The sequence below is a fragment of the Colletes latitarsis genome, chromosome 1 (genome assembly GCF_051014445.1).
Source record: "Colletes latitarsis isolate SP2378_abdomen chromosome 1, iyColLati1, whole genome shotgun sequence".
Classification (NCBI taxonomy): Eukaryota; Metazoa; Arthropoda; class Insecta; order Hymenoptera; family Colletidae; genus Colletes; species Colletes latitarsis.
In genome coordinates, this window is record NC_135134.1 from 23,533,120 (window position 1) to 23,556,120 (window position 23,001).

Consider the following 23,001-nt stretch of genomic DNA (forward strand, 5'->3'; position numbering starts at 1 on the left):
CATACTTCACATACTTGTTGAACAGATCCTGGGTTTTTTTCTGGTTTGGATCACGTAGTAATGTGGTACCACACTGAAACAGTCGATTCAACCTGGTTTCGATCAATATTTTTGGGGATAACGCATGTTAGGTCTGGGATAGGTCTGGGATTTGCCCTCATCAGACTCATACTTTCGCATTCTTCACATACTTGTTGAACGGATCCTGGGTTTTTTCTGGTTTGGATCACGTAGTAATGTGGTACCACACTGAAACATTCAATGAAACCTGGTCTTGATAAATATTTTAGAGGATAACGCATGTTAGGTCTGGGTAAGGTCTAGGATTTGCCCTCATCATGGTCATACTTTCGTATTTTTCACATACTTGTTAAACAGTTCCGGGGGGTTTTTCTGGATTGGATCACGTAGTTATGTCGTACCACACTGAAACAGTCGATTAATCCTGGTCTCGATCAATATTTTATTGGATAACGCAAGTTAGGTCTGGGATTTGTCTGGGATCTGCCCTCATCAGACTCATACTTTCGCATACTTCACATACTTGTTGAACAGATCCTGGGTTTTTTTCAGGTTTGGATGACGTAGTAATGTGGAACCACACCGAAACATTCAATTAAACCTGGTTTCGATCAATATTTTATAGGTTGACGCAAGTTAGGTCTGGGATAGGTCTGGGATTTGCCCTCATCAGGGTCATCTTTTCGAGTTTTTCACATACTTGTTGAACAGATCCCTGGCTTTTGCTGGTTTGGATCACGACCTAATGTGGTACCACACTGAAACAGTCCATCAAACCTGGTTTAGATGAATAATTTACAGGATAACGCATGTTAGGTCTAGGTTAGGCCTGGGATTTGCCCTCATCAGACTCATACTTTCGCATACTTCACATACTTGTTGAACAGATCCTGGGCTTTTTTCTGGTTTGGATCACGTAGTAATGTGGTACCACACTGAAACATTCAATTAAACCTGGTCTTGGTAAATATTTTAGAGGATAACGCATGTTAGGTCTGGGTTAGGTCTAGGATTTGCCCTCGTGAGGCTAATACTTTCGCATATTTATCATACTTCATGGCCAGATTCTGGGTTTTTTCGGGTTTCGATCACGTAGTAATGTGGTACCACACTGAAGCAGACCATTGAACCTGGTTTCAATTATTATTTTAGTGGATAACATATGTTAGGTCTAGGTTAGGTCTGGGATTTGCCCTCATCAGGATCATACTTTCGCAGTATTAACATACATGTTGACCTGATCGATAGTTTTTTCTGCTCTGGATAACGTAGCAAAATGGTACCACACTGAAACAGTCAATTAAACCTTGTTTCGATCAATATTTTATAGGATGACGCAAGTTGGGTCTGGGATAGGTCTGGGAATTGCCCTCATCAGGCTCGTACTTTCGCGTGTTTCACACACTTGTTGAACAGATCCTGGGTTTCTTCTGGTTTGGATCACGTAGTAATGTGGTACCACACTGAAACAGACCAATAAACCTGGTTTCGATTAATATTTTAGAGAATAAAGCATGTTAGGTCTAGGTTAGGTCTGGGATTAGCTCTGATCAGTCTCGTACTTTCGCATATTTATCATACTTCATGGCCAGATTCTGGGTTTTTTCGGGATTCGATCACGTAGTAATGTGGTACCACACTGAAGCAGACCATTAAACCTGGTTTCAATTATTATTTTAGTGGATAACATATGTTAGGTCTAGGTTAGGTCTGGGATTTGCCCTCATCAGGATCATACTTTCGCTGTATTAACATACATGTTGACCTGATCGAGTCTTTTTTCTGCTTTGGATCACGTACTGAAGTGGTACCACACTGAAACAGTCGATTAATCCTGGTCCCGAACAATATTTTAGAGGATAACTCATGCTAGGTCTAGGTTAGGCCTGGGATTTGCCCTCATCAGACCCATACTTTCGCATTCATCACATACTTGATGAACAGATCCTGGGTTATTTCTGGTTTGGATCATGTATTTATGTGGTACCACACTGAAACAGTTGATTAATCCTGGTCTCGATCAATATTTTATTGGTTAACGCATGTTAGGTCTGGGATTTGTCTGGGATCTGCCCTCATTAGACTCATACTTTCGCATACTTCACATACCTGTTGAACAGATCCTGGGTTTTTTTCTGGTTCGGATCACGTAGTAATGTGGTACCACACCGAAACATTCAATTAAACCTGGTCTTGATAAATATTTTAGAGGATAACGCATGTTAGGTCTGGGTTAGGTCTAGGATTTGCCCTCATCAGGCTCATACTTTCGCATATTTCTCATACTTCATGGCTAGATCCTGGGCTATTTCTGGATTGAATCACGTAGTAATGTGGTACCACACTGAAACAGTCAATGAAACCTGGTTTCGATCAATATTTTATAGGTTGACGCAAGTTAGGTCTGGGAAAGGTCTGGGATTTGCCCTCATCAGGGTCATATTTTCGCGTTTTTCACATACTTGTTGAACAGATCCTGGGCTTTTCCGGTTTGGATCACGCAGTAATGTGGTACCACACTGAAACGGTCCTCTGAACAAGGTTTCGATCAATATCTTTGAGGATAACGCATGTTAGGTCTGGGATAGGTCTGGGATTTGCCCTCATCAGGGTCATGCTTTCGTATTTTTCACATACTTGTTGAACAGATCCTGGGCATTTCCGGTTTGGATCACGCAGTAATGTGATACCACACTGAAACAGTCCACAAAACCTGGTTTCGATCAATATTTTAGAGGATACCGCAAGTTATGTCTAGGTTAGTCCTGGGATTTGACCTCATCAGACTCATACTTTCGCATACTTCACATACTTGTTGAACAGATCCTGGGCATTTCCGGTTTGGATCACGCAGTAATGTGATACCACACTGAAACAGTCCACAAAACCTGGTTTCGATCAATATTTTAGAGGATACCGCAAGTTATGTCTAGGTTAGTCCTGGGATTTGACCTCATCAGACTCATACTTTCGCATACTTCACATACTTGTTGAACAGATCCTGGGTTTTTTTCTGGTTTGGATCACGTAGTAATGTGGTACCACACTGAAACAGTCGGTTAAACCTGGTTTCGATCAATATTTTTGAGGATAACGCATGTTAGGTCTGGGATAGGTCTGGGATTTGCCCTCGTCAGACTCATACTTTCGCATTCTTCACATACTTGTTGAACGGATCCTGGGTTTTTTCTGGTTTGGATCTCATAGTAATGTGGTACCATACTGAAACATTCAATTAAACCTGGTCTTGATAAATATTTTAGAGGATAACGCATGTTAGGTATGGGTAAGGTCTAGGATTTGCCCTCATCAGGCTCATACTTTCGCATATTTCTAATACTTCATGGCTAGATACTGGGCTATTTCTGGATTGGAACACGTTGTAATGTGGTACCACACTGAAACAGTCCATTAAACCTGGTTTCGATCAATATTTTTGAGGACAACGCATGTTAGGTCTAGGTTAGGCCTGGGAGTTTCACTCATCAGTCTCATACTTTCGCATACTTCACATACTAGTTGGACAGTTCCTGGGTTATTTCTGGTTTGGATCAGGTAGTAATGTGGTACCACACTGAAACAGTCGATTAAACCTTGTTTCGATCATTATTTTCTAGGATGACGCAAGTTGGGTCTGGGATAGGTCTGGGATTTGCCCTCATCAGGGTCATACTTTCGTATTTTTCACATGCTTGTTGAACAGATCCTGGGCTTTTCCGGTTTGGATCACGCAGTAATGTGGTACCACACTGAAACAGTCCACTGAACCTGGTTTCGATCAATATTTTAGAGGATACCGCATGTTATGTCTAGGTTAGGCCTGGGATTAGCCCTCATCCGACTCATACTTTTGCATACTTCACATACTTGTTGAACTGATCCTGGCTTTTTTTCTGGTTTGGATCACGTAGTAATGTGGTACCACACTGCAACAGTCGATTAAACATGGTTTCGATCAATATCTTTGAGGATAACGCATGTTAGGACTGGGATAGGTCTGGGATTTGCCCTCATCAGACTCATACTTTCGCATTCTTCACATACTTGTTGAACGGATCCTGGGTTTTTCCTGGTTCGGATCAGGTAGTAATGTGGTACCACACTGAAACATTCAACTAAACCTGGTCTTGATAAATATTTTAGAGGATGGCGCATGTCAGGTCTGGGTACGGTCTAGGATTTGCCCTCATCAGTCTCATACTTTCGCATACTTCACATACCTGTTGAACAGATCCTGGGTTTTTTTCTGGTTCGGATCACGTAGTAATGTGGTACCACACCGAAACATTCAATTAAACCTGGTCTTGATAAATATTTTAGAGGATAACGCATGTTAGGTCTGGGTTAGGTCTAGGATTTGCCCTCATCAGGCTCATACTTTCGCATATTTCTCATACTTCATGGCTAGATCCTGGGCTATTTCTGGATTGAATCACGTAGTAATGTGGTACCACACTGAAACAGTCAATGAAACCTGGTTTCGATCAATATTTTATAGGTTGACGCAAGTTAGGTCTGGGAAAGGTCTGGGATTTGCCCTCATCAGGGTCATACTTTCGCGTTTTTCACATACTTGTTGAACAGATCCTGGGCTTTTCCGGTTTGGATCACGCAGTAATGTGGTACCACACTGAAACGGTCCTCTGAACAAGGTTTCGATCAATATCTTTGAGGATAACGCATGTTAGGTCTGGGATAGGTCTGGGATTTGCCCTCATCAGGGTCATACTTTCGTATTTTTCACATACTTGTTGAACAGATCCTGGGCATTTCCGGTTTGGATCACGCAGTAATGTGATACCACACTGAAACAGTCCACAAAACCTGGTTTCGATCAATATTTTAGAGGATACCGCAAGTTATGTCTAGGTTAGTCCTGGGATTTGACCTCATCAGACTCATACTTTCGCATACTTCACATACTTGTTGAACAGATCCTGGGCATTTCCGGTTTGGATCACGCAGTAATGTGATACCACACTGAAACAGTCCACAAAACCTGGTTTCGATCAATATTTTAGAGGATACCGCAAGTTATGTCTAGGTTAGTCCTGGGATTTGACCTCATCAGACTCATACTTTCGCATACTTCACATACTTGTTGAACAGATCCTGGGTTTTTTTCTGGTTTGGATCACGTAGTAATGTGGTACCACACTGAAACAGTCGGTTAAACCTGGTTTCGATCAATATTTTTGAGGATAACGCATGTTAGGTCTGGGATAGGTCTGGGATTTGCCCTCATCAGACTCATACTTTCGCATTCTTCACATACTTGTTGAACGGATCCTGGGTTTTTTCTGGTTTGGATCTCATAGTAATGTGGTACCACACTGAAACATTCAATTAAACCTGGTCTTGATAAATATTTTAGAGGATAACGCATGTTAGGTATGGGTAAGGTCTAGGATTTGCCCTCATCAGGCTCATACTTTCGCATATTTCTAATACTTCATGGCTAGATACTGGGCTATTTCTGGATTGGAACACGTTGTAATGTGGTACCACACTGAAACAGTCCATTAAACCTGGTTTCGATCAATATTTTTGAGGACAACGCATGTTAGGTCCAGGTTAGGCCTGGGAGTTTCACTCATCAGTCTCATACTTTCGCATACTTCACATACTAGTTGGACAGTTCCTGGGTTATTTCTGGTTTGGATCAGGTAGTAATGTGGTACCACACTGAAACAGTCGATTAAACCTTGTTTCGATCATTATTTTCTAGGATGACGCAAGTTGGGTCTGGGATAGGTCTGGGATTTGCCCTCATCAGGGTAATACTTTCGTATTTTTCACATGCTTGTTGAACAGATCCTGGGCTTTTCCGGTTTGGATCACGCAGTAATGTGGTACCACACTGAAACAGTCCACTGAACCTGGTTTCGATCAATATTTTAGAGGATACCGCATGTTATGTCTAGGTTAGGCCTGGGATTAGCCCTCATCCGACTCATACTTTTGCATACTTCACATACTTGTTGAACTGATCCTGGCTTTTTTTCTGGTTTGGATCACGTAGTAATGTGGTACCACACTGCAACAGTCGATTAAACATGGTTTCGATCAATATCTTTGAGGATAACGCATGTTAGGACTGGGATAGGTCTGGGATTTGCCCTCATCAGACTCATACTTTCGCATTCTTCACATACTTGTTGAACGGATCCTGGGTTTTTCCTGGTTCGGATCAGGTAGTAATGTGGTACCACACTGAAACATTCAACTAAACCAGGTCTTGATAAATATTTTAGAGGATGGCGCATGTCAGGTCTGGGTACGGTCTAGGATTTGCCCTCATCAGTCTCATACTTTCGCATACTTCACATACTAGTTGGACAGTTCCCGGGTTTTTTCTGGTTTGGATCAGGTAGTAATGTGGTACCACACTGAAACAGTCGATTAAACCTGGTTTCGTTCAATATTTTAGACGATAATGCATGTTAGGTCTGGGTTAGGTCTATGATTTGCCCTCATCTGGCTCATACTTTCGCATATTGCTCATACTTGTTGGCCAGATCCTGGGCTTTTTCTGGATTGGGTCACGTAGTAATGTAGTACCTTACTGAAACAGTCAATTAAACCTGATTTCGATCAATATTTTAGAGGATGACGCAAGGTAGGTCTGGGATAGGTCTGGGATTTGCCCTCATCAGGGTCGTACTTTCTCGTTGAACAGATCCTGGGTTTTTTCTGGTTTGGATCACGTAGTAATGTGGTACCACACTGAAGCAGACCATTGAACCTGGTTTCAATCATTATTTTAGAGGATAACACATGTTAGGACTAGGTTAGTTCTGTGATTTGCCTTCATCAGGGTCATACTTTCGCAGTTTTAACATACATGTTGTCCTGATCGATGGTTTCTTCTGGTTTGGATCACGTAGTAATGTGGTACCACACTGAAACAGTCCAATAAACCTGGTTTCGATCAATATTTTAGAGAATAAAGCATGTTAGGTCTAAGTTAGGTCTGGGATTTGCTCTCATCAGGCTCGTACTTTCGCATATTTATCATACATGATGGCCAGATTCTGGGTTTTTTCGGGTTTCGATCACGTAGTAATGTGATACCACACTGACGCAGACCATTAAACCTGGTTTCAATTACTATTTTAGAGGATAACACATGTTAGGTCTAGGTTATTTCTGGGATTTGCCCTCATCTGGGTCATACTTTCGCACTTTTAACATACATGTTGACTTGATCGAGGGTTTTTTCTGCTTTGCATCACGTAGTAAAGTGGTACCACACAGAAACAGTCGATTAATCCTGGTCTCGAACAATATTTTAGAGGATAACTTATGCTAGGTCTAGGTTAGGCCTGGGATTTGCCCTCATCAGGCTCGTACTTTCGCGTTTTTCACATACTTGTTGAACAGATCCTGGGCTTTTTTCTGGTTTGGATCACGTAGTAATGTGGTACCACACTGAAACATTCAATTAAACCTGGTCTTGGTAAATATTTTAGAGGATAACGCATGTTAGGTCTGGGTTAGGTCTAGGATTTGCCCTCGTGAGGCTCATACTTTCGCATATTTATCATACTTCATGGCCAGATTCTGGGTTTTTTCGGGTTTCGATCACGTAGTAATGTGGTACCACACTGAAGCAGACCATTGAACCTGGTTTCAATTATTATTTTAGTGGATAACATATGTTAGGTCTAGGTTAGGTCTGGGATTTGCCCTCATCAGGATCATACTTTCGCAGTATTAACATACATGTTGACCTGATCGAGTCTTTTTTCTGCTTTGGATCACGTACTGAAGTGGTACCACACTGAAACAGTCGATTAATCCTGGTCTCGAACAATATTTTAGAGGATAACTCATGCTAGGTCTAGGTTAGGCCTGGGATTTGCCCTCATCAGACCCATACTTTCGCATTCATCACATACTTGATGAACAGATCCTGGGTTATTTCTGGTTTGGATCATGTATTTATGTGGTACCACACTGAAACAGTTGATTAATCCTGGTCTCGATCAATATTTTATTGGTTAACGCATGTTAGGTCTGGGATTTGTCTGGGATCTGCCCTCATCAGACTCATACTTTCGCATACTTCACATACCTGTTGAACAGATCCTGGGTTTTTTTCTGGTTCGGATCACGTAGTAATGTGGTACCACACCGAAACAGTCCAATAAACCTGGTTTTCTATCAATATTTTAGAGAATAAAGCATGTTAGGTCTAAGTTACGTCTGGGATTTGCTCTCATCAGGCTCGTACTTTCGCATATTTATCATACATGATGGCCAGATTCTGGGTTTTTTCGGGTTTCGATCACGTAGAAATGTGATACCACACTGAAGCAGACCATTAAACCTGGTTTCAATTACTATTTTAGAGGATAACACATGTTAGGTCTAGATTATTTCTGGGATTTGCCCTCATCTGGGTCATACTTTCGCACTTTTAACATACATGATGACTTGATCGAGGGTTTTTTCTGCTTTGCATCACGTAGTAAAGTGGTACCACACAGAAACAGTCGATTAATCCTGGTCTCGAACAATATTTTAGAGGATAACTTATGCTAGGTCTAGGTTAGGCCTGGGATCTGCCCTCATCAGACTCATACTTTCGCATACTTCACATACCTGTTGAACAGATCCTGGGTTTTTTTCTGGTTCGGATCACGTAGTAATGTGGTACCACACCGAAACATTCAATTAAACCTGGTCTTGATAAATATTTTAGAGGATAACGCATGTTAGGTCTGGGTTAGGTCTAGGATTTGCCCTCATCAGGCTCATACTTTCGCATATTTCTCATACTTCATGGCTAGATCCTGGGCTATTTCTGGATTGAATCACGTAGTAATGTGGTACCACACTGCAACAGTCAATGAAACCTGGTTTCGATCAATATTTTATAGGTTGACGCAAGTTAGGTCTGGGAAAGGTCTGGGATTTGCCCTCATCAGGGTCATATTTTCGCGTTTTTCACATACTTGTTGAACAGATCCTGGGCTTTTCGGGTTTGGATCACGCAGTAATGTGGTACCACACTGAAACGGTACTCTGAACCTGGTTTCGATCAATATCTTTGAGGATAACGCATGTTAGGTCTGGGATAGGTCTGGGATTTGCCCTCATCAGACTCATACTTTCGCATACTTCACATACTTGTTGAACGGATCCTGGGTTTTTTCTGGTTTGGATCAGGTAGTAATGTGGTACCACACTGAAACATTCAATTAAACCTGGTCTAGATAAATATTTTAGAGGATAACGCATGTTAGGTCTGGGTAAGGTCTAGGATTTGCCCTCATCAGGGTCATACTTTCGTATTTTTCACATACTTGTTGAACAGATCCTGGGCATTTCCGGTTTGGATCACGCAGTAATGTGATACCACACTGAAACAGTCCACTAAACCTGGTTTCGATCAATATTTCAGAGGATACCGCAAGTTATGTCTAGGTTAGTCCTGGGATTTGCCCTCATCAGACTCATACTTTCGCATACTTCACATACTTGTTGAACAGATCCTGGGTTTTTTTCTGGTTTGGATCACGTAGTAATGTGGTACCACACTGAAACAGTCGGTTAAACCTGGTTTCGATCAATATTTTTGAGGATAACGCATGTTAGGTCTGGGATAGGTCTGGGATTTGCCCTCATCAGACTCATACTTTCGCATTCTTCACATACTTGTTGAACGGATCCTGGGTTTTTTCTGGTTTGGATCTCATAGTAATGTGGTACCACACTGAAACATTCAATTAAACCTGGTCTTGATAAATATTTTAGAGGATAACGCATGTTAGGTATGGGTAAGGTCTAGGATTTGCCCTCATCAGGCTCATACATTCGCATATTTCTAATACTTCATGGCTAGATACTGGGCTATTTCTGGATTGGAACACGTTGTAATGTGGTACCACACTGAAACAGTCCATTAAACCTGGTTTCGATCAATATTTTTGAGGATAACGCATGTTAGGTCTAGGTTAGGCCTGGGAGTTTCACTCATCAGTCTCATACTTTCGCATACTTCACATACTAGTTGGACAGTTCCTGGGTTATTTCTGGTTTGGATCAGGTAGTAATGTGGTACCACACTGAAACAGTCGATTAAACCTGGTTTCGATCAATATTTTAGATGATAGTGCATGTTAGGTCTGGGTTAGGTCTATGATTTGCCCTCATCTGGCTCGTACTTTCGCGTGTTTCACACACTTGTTGTCCTGATCGATGGTTTCTTCTGGTTTGGATCACGTAGTAATGTGGTACCACACTGAAACAGTCCAATAAACCTGGTTTCGATCAATATTTTAGATAATAAAGCATGTTAGGTCTAGGTTAGGTCTGGGATTTGCTCTCATCAGGCTCGTACTTTCGCATATTTCTCATACTTGATGGCCAGATTCTGGGCTTTTTCTGGTTTGGATCACGTAGTAATGTGGTACCACACTGAAACAGTCGATTAAACATGGTTTCGATCAATATTTTATAGGATGACGCAAGTTGGGTCTGGGATAGGTCTGGGATTTGCCCTCATCAGGCTCGTACTTTCGCGTTTTTCACACACTTGTTGAACAGAACCTGGGTTATTTCTGATTTGGATCAGGTAGTAATGTGGTACCACACTGAAACAGTCGATTAAACCTGGTCACGATCAATATTTTAGAGAATAAGGCATGTTAGGTCAAGGTTAGGTCTGGGATTTGCTCTCATCAGGCTCGTACTTTCGCATATTTCTCATACTTGATGGCCAGATTCTGGGCTTTTTCTGGTTTGGATCACGTAGTAATGTGGTACCACACTGAAACAGTCGATTAAACATGGTTTCGATCAATATTTTTGAGGATAACGCATGCTAGGCCTGCGATAGGTCTGGGATTTGCCCTCATCAGACTCATACTTTCGCATTCTTCACATACTTGTTGAACGGATCCTGGGTTTTTTTTGGTTTGGATCAGGTAGTAATGTGGTACCACACTGAAACATTCAATTAAACCTGGTCTTGATAAATATTTTAGAGGATAACGCATGTCAGGTCTGGGTACGGTCTAGGATTTGCCCTCATCAGTCTCATACTTTCGTATTCTTCACATACTTGTTGAACGGATCCTTGGTTTTTTCTGGTTTGGTTCACGTAGTAATCTGGTACCACACTGAAACATTCAATTAAACCTGGTCTTGATAAATATTTTAGAGGATAACGCATGATAGGTCTGGGTAAGGTCTAGGATTTGCCCTCATCAGGCTCATACTTTCGCATATTTCTAATACTTCATGGCTAGATCCTGGGCTATTTCTGGATTGGATCACGTTGTAATGTGGTACCACACTGAAACAGTCCATTAAACCTGGTTTCGATCAATATTTTTAAGGATAACGCATGTTAGGTCTAGGTTAGGCCTGGGAGTTTCACTCATCAGTCTCATACTTTCGCATACTTCACATACTAGTTGAACAGTTCCTGGGTTATGTCTGGTCTGGATCAGGTAGTAATGTGGTACCACACTGAAACATTCAATTAAACCTGGTCTTGAAAAATATTTTAGAGGATAACGCATGTTAGGTCTGGGTAAGGTCTAGGATTTGCCCTCATCAGACTCATACTTTCGCATTCTTCACATACTTGTTGAACGGATCCTGGGTTTTTTCTGGTTTGGATCTCGTAGTAATGTGGTACCACACTGAAACATTCAATTAAACCTGGTCTTGATAAATATTTTAGAGGATAACGCATGTTAGGTCTAGGTTAGGCCTGGGAGTTTCACTCATTAGTCTCATACTTTCGCATACTTCACATACTAGTTGAACAGTTCCTGGGTTATTTCTGGTCTCGATCAGGTAGTAATGTGGTACCACACTGAAACATTCAATTAAACCTGGTCTTGAAAAATATTTTAGAGGATAACGCATGTTAGGTCTGGGTAAGGTCTAGGATTTGCCCTCATCAGACTCATACTTTCGCATTCTTCACATACTTGTTGAACGGATCCTGGGTTTTTTCTGGTTTGGATCTCGTAGTAATGTGGTACCACACTGAAACATTCAATTAAACCTGGTCTTGATAAATATTTTAGAGGATAACGCATGTTAGGTCTAGGTTAGGCCTGGGAGTTTCACTCATTAGTCTCATACTTTCGCATACTTCACATACTAGTTGAACAGTTCCTGGGTTATTTCTGGTCTCGATCAGGTAGTAATGTGGTACCACACTGAAACAGTCGATTAAACCTGGTTTCGATCAATATTTTAGATGATAATGCATGTTAGGTCTAGGTTAGGTCTGGGATTTGCTCTCATCAGGCCCGTACTTTCGCATACTTCACATACTTGTTGAACAGATCCTGGGTTTTTTTCTGGTTTGGATCAAGTAGTAATGTGGTACCACACTGAAACAGTCGATTAAACCCGGTTTCGAACAATATTTTAGAGGATAACGCAAGTTAGCTCTGCGGTAGGTCTGGGATTTGCCCTCATCAGCCTCGTACTTTCGCGTTTTTCACTCACTTGTTGAACAGATCCTGGGTTTTTTCTGGTTTGGATCACGCAGTAATATGGTACCACACTGAAACAGTCCACTAAACCTGGTTTCGATCAGTATTTTAGAGGATACCGCATGTTATGTCTATGTTAGGCCTGGGATTTGCCCTCATCAGACTCATACTTTCGCATACTTCACATACTTGTTGAACAGATCCTGGGTTTTTTTCTGGTTTGGATCACGTAGTAATGTAGTACCACACTGAAACAGTCGATTAAACCTGGTTTCGATCAATATTTTTGAGGATAACGCATGTTAGGTCTGGGATAGGTCTGGGATTTGCCCTCATCAGACTCATACTTTCGCATTCTTCACATACTTGTTGAACGGATCCTGGGTTTTTTCTTGTTTGGATCACGTAGTAAGGTGGTACCACATTGAAACATTCAATTAAACCTGGTCTTGATAAATATTTTAGAGGATAACGCATGTTAGGTCTGGGTTAGGTCTAGGATTTGCCCTCGTGAGGCTCATACTTTCGCATATTTCTCATACTTCATGGCTAGATCCTGGGCTTTTTCTGGATTGGATCACGTAGTAATGTAGTACCATACTGAAACAGTCAATTAAACCTGGATACGGCCAATATTTGAGAGGATAACGCATGTTAGGTCTGGGTTAGGTCTAGTATATGCCCTCGTCAGTCTCATACTTTCGCATATTTCTAATACTTCATGGCTAGATCCTGGGCTATTTCTGGATTGGATCACGTTGTAATGTGGTACCACACTGAAACGGTCAAAGAAACCTGGTTTCGATCAATATTTTTGAGGATAAGACATGTTAGGTCTGGGATAGGTCTGGGAATTGCCCACATCAGGGTCATATTTTCGCATTCTTCACATACTTGTTGAAAAGATCCTGGGTTTTTTCTGGTTTGGATCAGGTAGTAATGTGGTACCACACTGAGACAGTCGATTAAACCTGGTTTCGATCAAAATTTAGAGGATAACACATGTTAGGTCTAGGTTAGGCCTGGGATTTGCCCTCATCAGGTTCATACTTTCGCATATTTCTCTTACTTGTTGGCCAGATCCTTGGATTTTTCTGGATTCGATCACGTAGTAACGTGGTACCACACTGAAACAGTCAATTAAAACTGGCTTCGATCAATATTTTATAGGATGACGCAAGTTGGGTCTGGGATAGGTCTGGGATTTGCCCTCATCAGGCTCTTACTTTCGTGTTTTTCACACACTTGTTGAACAGATCCTGGGTTATTTCTGGTTTGGATCAGGTAGTAATGTGGTACCACACTGAAACAGTCGATTAAACCTGGTCATGATCAATATTTTAGAGAATAACGCGTGTTAGGTCTAGGTTAGGTCTGGGATTTGCTCTCATCAGGCTCATACTTTCGCATATTTCTAATACTTCATGGCTAGATCCTGGGCTATTTCTGGATTGGATCACGTTGTAATGTGGTACCACACTGAAACAGTCGATTAAACCCGGTTTCGATCAATATTTTTGAGGATAACGCATGTTAGGTCTGGGATAGGTCTGGGATGCCCTCATCAGACTCATACTTTCGCATTCTTCACATACTTGTTGAACGCATCCTGGGTTTTTTCTGGTTTCGATGACGTAGTAATGTGGTACCACACTGAAACATTCAATTAAACCTGGTCTTGATAAATATTTTAAAGGATAACGCATGTTAGGTCTGGGTAAGGTCTAGGATTTGCCCTCATCTGGCTCATAATTTCGCATATTTCTCATACTTCATGGCTAGATCCTGGACTTTTTCTGGTTTGGATAGCGCAGTAATGTGGTACCACACTGAACCAGTCAATTAAACCTGGTTTCGATGAATATTTTAGAGGATAACGCAAGTTAGGTCTAGGTTAGGCCTGGGATTTGCCCTCATCAGACTCATACTTTCGCATACCTCACATACTTGTTAAACAGATCCTGGGTTTCTTTCTGCTTTGGATCACGTAGTAATGTGGTACCACACTGAAACGGTCAAAGAAACCTGGTTTCGATCAATATTTTTGAGGATAAGACATGTTAGGTCTGGGATAGGTCTGGGAATTGCCCACATCAGGGTCATATTTTCGCGTTTTTCACATGCTTGTTGAACAGATCCCTGGCTTTTTCTGGTTTGGATCACGTACTAATGTGGTACCACACTGAAACAGTCCATCAAACCTGGTTTCGATCAATATTTTAGAGGATAACGCAAGTTAGGTCTGGGGTAGGTCTGGGATTTGCCTCATCAGGCTCGTACTTTCGCGTTTTTCACACACTTGTTGAACAGATCCTGGGTTTTTTCTGGTTTGGATAGCGTAGTAAAGTGGTACCACACAGAAACAGTCGATTAATCCTGATCTCGAACAATATTTTAGAGGATAACTCATGCTAGGTCTAGGTTAGGCCTGGGATTTGCCGTCATCAGACCCATACTTTCGCATTTATCACATACTTGTTGAACAGATCCTGGGTTATTTCTGGTTTGGATCAGTTAGTAATGTGGTACCACACTGAGACAGTCGATTAAACCTGGTCACGATCAATATTATAGAGAATAACGCATGTTAGGTCTAGGTTAAGTCTGTGATTTGCTCTCATCAGGCTCGTACTTTCGCATACTTCACATACTTGTTGAACAGATCCTGGGTTTTTTTCTGGTTTGGATCAAGTAGTAATGTGGTACCACACTGAAACAGTCGATTAAACCCGGTTTCGAACAATATTTTAGAGGATAACGCAAGTTAGCTCTGGTAGGTCTGGGATTTGCCCTCATCAGCCTCGTTCTTTCGCGTTTTTCACACACTTGTTGAACAGATCCTGGGTTTTTTCTGGTTTGGACCACGCAGTAATATGGTACCACACTGAAACAGTCGATTAAACCTGGTTTCGATCAATATTTTTGAGGATAACGCATGTTAGGTCTGGGATAGGTCTGGGATTTGCCCTCATCAGACTCATACTTTCGCATACTTCACATACTTGTTGAACAGATCCTGGGTTTTTTTCTGATTTGGATCACGTAGTAATGTGGTACCACACTGAAACAGTCGATTAAACCTGGTTTCGATCAATATTTTTGAGGATAACGCATGTTAGGTCTGGGATAGGTCTGGGATTTGCCCTCATCAGACTCATACTTTCGCATTCTTCACATACTTGTTGAACGGATCCTGGGTTTTTTCTGGTTTGCATCACGTAGTAAGGTGGTACCACATTGAAACATTCAATTAAACCTGGTCTTGATAAATATTTTAGAGGATAACGCATGTTAGGTCTGGGTTAGGTCTAGGATTTGCCCTCGTGAGGCTCATACTTTCGCATATTTCTCATACTTCATGGCTAGATCCTGGGCTTTTTCTGGATTGGATCAGGTAGTAATGTAGAACCATACTGAAACAGTCAATTAAACCTGATTTCGATCAATATTTTAGAGGGTAACGCAAGTTATGTCTGGGTTAGGTCTAGCATTTGCCCTCGTCAGGCTCATACTTTCGCAAATTTCTAATACTTCATGGCTAGATCCTGGGCTATTTCTGGATTGGATCACGTTGTAATGTGGTACCACACTGAAACAGTCCATTGAACCTGGTTTCGATCAATATTTTAGAGGAAAACGCAAGTTAGGTCTGGGATAGGTCTGGGATTTGCCCTCATCAGGCTCGTACTTTCGCGTTTTTCACACACTTGTTGAACAGATCCTGGGTTTTTTCTGATTTGGATCTCGTAGTAATGTGGTACCACACTGAAACAGTCCATTAAACCTGGTTTCGATCAATATTTTAGAGAATAAAGCATGTTAGGACTAGGTTAGGTCTGGGATTTGCTCCCATCAGGCTCGTACTTTCGCATATTTCTCATACTTGTTGGCCAGATCCTTGGATTTTTCTGGATTGGATCACGTAGTAACGTGGTACCACACTGAAGCAGTTAATTAAACCTGGATACGGCCAATATTTGAGAGGATAACGCATGTTAGGTCTGAGTTAGGTCTAGTATTCGCCCTCGTCAGGCTCATACTTTCGCATATTTCTAATACTTCATGGCTAGATCCTGGGCTATTTCTGGATTGGATCACGTTGTAATGTGGTACCACACTGAAACAGTCCATTGAACCTGGTTTCGATCAATATTTTAGAGGATAACGCAAGTTAGGTCTGGGATAGGTCTGGGATTTGCCCTCATCAGGCTCGTACTTTCGCGTTTTTCACACACTTGTTGAACAGATCCTGGGTTTTTTCTGATTCGGATCACGTAGTAATGTGGTACCACACTGAAGCAGACCATTAAACCTGGTTTCAATTACTATTTTAGTGGATAACACATGTTTGGTCTAGGTTATTTCTGGGATTTGCCCTCATCAGGGTTATACTTTCGCAGTTTTAACATACATGTTGTCCTGATCGATGGTGTTTTCTGCTTTGGATAACGTAGCAAAATGGTACCACACTGAAACAGTCAATTAAACCTTGTTTCGATCAATATTTTATAGGATGACGCAAGTTGGGTCTGGGATAGGTCTGGGATTTGCCCTCATCAGGGTCGTACTTTCGCGTTTTTCACACACTTGTTGAACAGATCCTGGGTTATTTCTGGTTTTGATCAGGTAGTAATGTGGTACCACACTGAAACAGTCGATTAACCCTGGTCACGATCAATATTTTAGAGAATAACGCGTGTTAGGTCTAGGTTAGGTCTGGGATTTGCTCTCATCAGGCTCATACTTTCGCATATTTCTAATACTTCATGGCTAGATCCTGGGCTTTTTCTGGATTGGATCACGATGAAATGTGGTACCACACTGAAACAGTCGATTAAACCCGGTTTCGATCAATATTTTATAGGATGACGCAAGTTGGGTCTGGGATAGGTCTGGGATTTGCCCCCATCAGGCTCGTACTTTCGTGTTTTTCACACACTTGTTGAACAGATCCTGGGTTATTTCTGCTTTGGATCAGGTAGTAATGTGGTACCACACTGAAACATTCAATTAAACCTGGTCTTGATAAATATTTTAAAGGATAACGCATGTTAGGTCTGGGTAAGGTCTAGGATTTGCCCTCATGAGGCTCATACTTTCGCATATTTCTCATACTTGTTGGCCAGATCCTGGGCTATTTCTGGATTGGATCATGTTGTAATGTGGTACCACACTGAAACTTTCCATTGAACCTGGTTTCGATCAATATTTTAGAGGATAACGCAAGTTAGGTCTGGGATAGGTCTGGGATTTGCCCTCATCAGGCTCGTACTTTCGCGTTTTTCACACACTTGTTGAAGAGATCCTGGGTTTTCTCTGTTTTTGATCTCGTAGTAATGTGGTACCACACTGAAACAGTCCATTAAACCTGGTTTCGATCAATATTTTAGAGAATAAAGCATGTTAGGACTAGGTTAGGTCTGGGGTTTGCTCCCATCAGGCTCGTACTTTCGCATATTTATCATGCTTGATGGCCAGATTCTGGGTTTTTTCTGGTTTTGATGTCGTAGTAATGTGGTACCACACTGAAGCAGACCATTAAACCTGGTTTCAATTACTATTTTAGTGGATAACACATGTTAGGTCTAGGTTATTTCTGGGATTTGCCCTCATCAGGGTTATACTTTCGCAGTTTTAACATACATGTTGTCCTGATCGATGGTTTTTTCTGCTTTGGATAACGTAGAAAAATGGTACCACACTGAAACAGTCAATTAACCCTTGTTTCGATCAATATTTTATAGGATGACGCAAGTTGGGTCTGGGATAGGTCTGGGATTTGCCCTCATCAGGGTCGTACTTTCGCGTTTTTCACACACTTGTTGAACAGATCCTGGGTTATTTCTGGTTTGGATCAGGTAGTAATGTGGTACCACACTGAAACAGTCGATTAAACCTGGTCACGATCAATATTTTAGAGAATAACGCGTGTTAGGTCTAGGTTAGGTCTGGGATTTGCTCTCATCAGGCTCATACTTTCGCATATTTCTAATACTTCATGGCTAGATCCTGGGCTATTTCTGGATTGGATCACGTCGTAATGTGGTACCACACTGAAACAGTTAATTAAACCTGGATACGGCCAATATTTTAGAGGATAACGCATGTTGGGTCTGGGTTAGGTCTAGGATTTGCTCTCATTTGGCTCATAATTTCGCATATTTCTCATACTTCATGGCTAGATCCTGGACTTTTTCTGGTTTGGAAGACGCAGTAATGTGGTACCGCACTGAAACAGTCAATTAAACCTGATTTCGATCAATATTTTAGAGGATAACGCAAGTTAGGTCTAGGTTAGGCCTGGGATTTGCCCTCATCAGACTCATACTTTCGCATACTTCACATACTTGTTGAACATATCCTGGGGTTTTTTCGGGTTTGGATCACGTAGTAATGTGGTACCAGACTGAAACATTCAATTAAACCTGGTCTTGATAAATATTTTAGAGGATAACGCATGTTAGGTCTGGGTTAGGTCTAGGATTTGCCCTCGTGAGGCTCATACTTTCGCATGTTTCTCATACTTCATGGCTAGATCCTGGGCTGTTTCTGGATTGGATCACGTAGTAATGTAGTACCACACTGAAACAGTCAATTAAACCTGGTTTCGATCAATATTTTAGAGGATAACGCAAGTTATGTCTGGGATAGGTCTGGGATTTGCCCACATCAGGCTCGTACTTTCGTGTTTTTCACACACTTGTTGAACAGATCCTGGGTTTTTTCTGATTTGGATCACGCAGTAATGTGGTACCACACTGAAACAGTCGATTAATCCTGGTCTCGATCAATGTTATATTGGATAACGCAAGTTAGGTCAGGGATTTGTCTGGGATCTGCCCTCATCAGTCTCATACTTTCGCATTCTTCACATACTTGTTGAACAGATCCTGGGTTTTTTCTGGTTTGGATCAGGTAGTAATGTGGTACCACACTGAAACAGTCGATTAAACCTGGTTTCGATCAAAATTTAGAGGATAACACATGTTAGGTCTGGGTTAGGTCTAGGATTTGCCCTCATCTGGCTCACACTTTCGCGTATTTCTCATACTTGTTGGCCAGATCCTGGGCTTTTTCTGGATTGGATCACGTAGTCATGTGGTACCACACTGAAGCAATCGATTAATCCTCGTCTCGATCAATATTTTATTGGATAACGCAAGTTAGGTCTGGGATTTGTCTGGGATCTGCCCTCATCAGTCTCATACTTTCGCATTCTTCACATACTTGTTGAACAGATCCTGGGTTTTTTCTGGTTTGGATGAGGTAGTAATGTGGTACCACACTGAAACAGTCGATTAAACCTGGTTTCGATCAAAATTTAGAGGATAACGCAAGTTAGGTCTGGGATAGGTCTGGGATTTGCCCTCATCAGTCTCATACATTCGCATACTTCACATACTTGTTGAACAGATCCTGGGGTTTTTTCTGGTTTGGATCACGTAGTAATGTGGTACCAGACTGAAACATTCAATTAAACCTGGTCTTGATAAATATTTTAGAGGATAACGCATGTTAGGTCTGGGTTAGGCCTGGGATTTGACATCATCAGACTCATACTATCGCATATTTCTCATACTTCTTGGCCAGATCCTTGGATTTTTCTGATTTGGATCTGGTAGTAATGTGGTACCACACTGAAACAGTCCATTAAACCTGGTTTCGATCAATATTTTAGAGAATAAAGCATGTTAGAACTAGGTTAGGTCTGGGATTTGCTCCATCAGGCTCGTACTTTCGCATATTTCTCATACTTGTTGGCCAGATCCTTGGATTTTTCTGGATTGGATCACGTAGTAACGTGGTACCACACTGAAGCAGTTAATTAAACCTGGATACGGCCAATATTTGAGAGGATAACGCATGTCAGGTCTGGGTTAGGTCTAGCATTTGCCCTCGTCAGGCTCATACATTCGCATACTTCACATACTTGTTGAACAGATCCTGGACTTTTTCTGGTTTGGAAGACGCAGTAATGCGGTACCACACTGAAACAGTCAATGAAACCATGTTTCGATCACTATTTTTTAGGTTGACGCAAGTTAGGTCTGGGATAGGTCTGGGATTTGCCCTCATCAGTCTCATACATTCGCATACTTCACATACTTGTTGAACAGATCCTGGGGTTTTTTCTGGTTTGGTTCACGTAGTAATCTGGTACCAGACTGAAACATTCAATTAAACCTGGTCTTGATAAATATTTTAGAGGATAACGCATGTTAGGTCTAGGTTAGGCCTGGGATTTTCACTCATCAGTCTCATACTTTCGCATACTTCACATACTAGTTGAACAGTTCCTGGGTTATTTCTGGTTTTGATCAGGTAGTAATGTGGTACCACACTGAAACAGTCGATTAAACCTGGTTTCGATCAATATTCTAGATGATAAAGCATGTTAGGACTAGGTTAGGTCTGGGATTTGCTCTCATCAGGCTCATACTTTCGCATATTTCTAATACTTCATGGCTAGATCCTGGGCTATTTCTGGATTGGATCACGTTGTAATGTGGTACCACACTGAAACAGTCGATTAAACCCGGTTTCGATCAATATTTTAGAGGATACCGCATGTTAGGTCTGGGCTAGGTCTGGGATTTGCCCTCATCAGGCTCGTAGTTTCGCATTTTTCACACACTTGTTGAACAGATCCTGGGTTTTTTCTGATTTGGATCTCGTAGTAATGTGGTACCACACTGAAACAGTCCATTAAACCTGGTTTCGATCTATATTTTAGAGAATAAAGCATGTTAGGACTAGGTTAGGTCTGGGATTTGCTCCCATCAGGCTCGTACTTTCGCATATTTATCATGCTTGATGGCCAGATTCTGGGTTTATTCTGGTTTCGATCACGTAGGAATGTGGTACCACACTGAAGCAGACCATTAAACCTGGTTTCAATTACTATTTTAGAGGATAACACATGTTAGGTCTAGGTTATTTCTGGGATTTGCCCTCGTCAAGCTCTTACTTTCGCATATTTCCCACACTTCATGGCTAGATCCTGGGCTTTTTCTGGATTGGATCACGTAGTAATGTGGTACCACACTGAAACAGTCAATTAAAACTGGCTTCGATCAATATTTTAGAGGATAACGCAAGTTAGGTCTGGGGTAGGTCTGGGATTTGCCCTCATCAGGCTCGTACTATCGCGTTTTTCACACACTTGTTGAACAGATCCTGGGTTTTTTCTGATTTGGATCTCGTAGTAATGTGGTACCACACTGAAACAGTCCATTAAACCTGGTTTCGATCAATATTTTAGAGAATAAAGCATGTTAGGACTAGGTTAGGTCTGGGATTTGCTCCCATCAGGCTCGTACTTTCGCATATTTCTCTTACTTGTTGGCCAGATCCTTGGATTTTTCTGGATTGGATCACGTAGTAACGTGGTACCACACTGAAACAGTCAATTAAAACTGGCTTCGATCAATATTTTATAGGATGACGCAAGTTGGGTCTGGGATAGGTCTGGGATTTGCCCTCATCAGGCTCTTACTTTCGTGTTTTTCACACACTTGTTGAACAGATCCTGGGTTATTTCTGGTTTGGATCAGGTAGTAATGTGGTACCACACTGAAACAGTCGATTAAACCTGGTCATGATCAATATTTTAGAGAATAACGCGTGTTAGGTCTAGGTTAGGTCTGGGATTTGCTCTCATCAGGCCCATACTTTCGCATATTTCTAATACTTCATGGCTAGATCCTGGGCTATTTCTGGATTGGATCACGTTGTAATGTGGTACCACACTGAAACAGTCGATTAAACCCGGTTTCGATCAATATTTTTGAGGATAACGCATGTTAGGTCTGGGATAGGTCTGGGATGCCCTCATCAGACTCATACTTTCGCATTCTTCACATACTTGTTGAACGCATCCTGGGTTTTTTCTGGTTTGGATGACGTAGTAATGTGGTACCACACTGAAACATTCAATTTAACCTGGTCTTGATAAATATTTTAAAGGATAACGCATGTTAGGTCTGGGTAAGGTCTAGGATTTGCCCTCATCTGGCTCATAATTTCGCATATTTCTCATACTTCATGGCTAGATCCTGGACTTTTTCTGGTTTGGATAGCGCAGTAATGTGGTACCACACTGAACCAGTCAATTAAACCTGGTTTCGATGAATATTTTAGAGGATAACGCAAGTTAGGTCTAGGTTAGGCCTGGGATTTGCCCTCATCAGACTCATACTTTCGCATACCTCACATACTTGTTAAACAGATCCTGGGTTTCTTTCTGCTTTGGATCACGTAGTAATGTGGTACCACACTGAAACGGTCAAAGAAACCTGGTTTCGATCAATATTTTTGAGGATAAGACATGTTAGGTCTGGGATAGGTCTGGGAATTGCCCACATCAGGGTCATATTTTCGCGTTTTTCACATGCTTGTTGAACAGATCCCTGGCTTTTTCTGGTTTGGATCACGTACTAATGTGGTACCGCACTGAAACAGTCCATCAAACCTGGTTTCGATCAATATTTTAGAGGATAACGCAAGTTAGGTC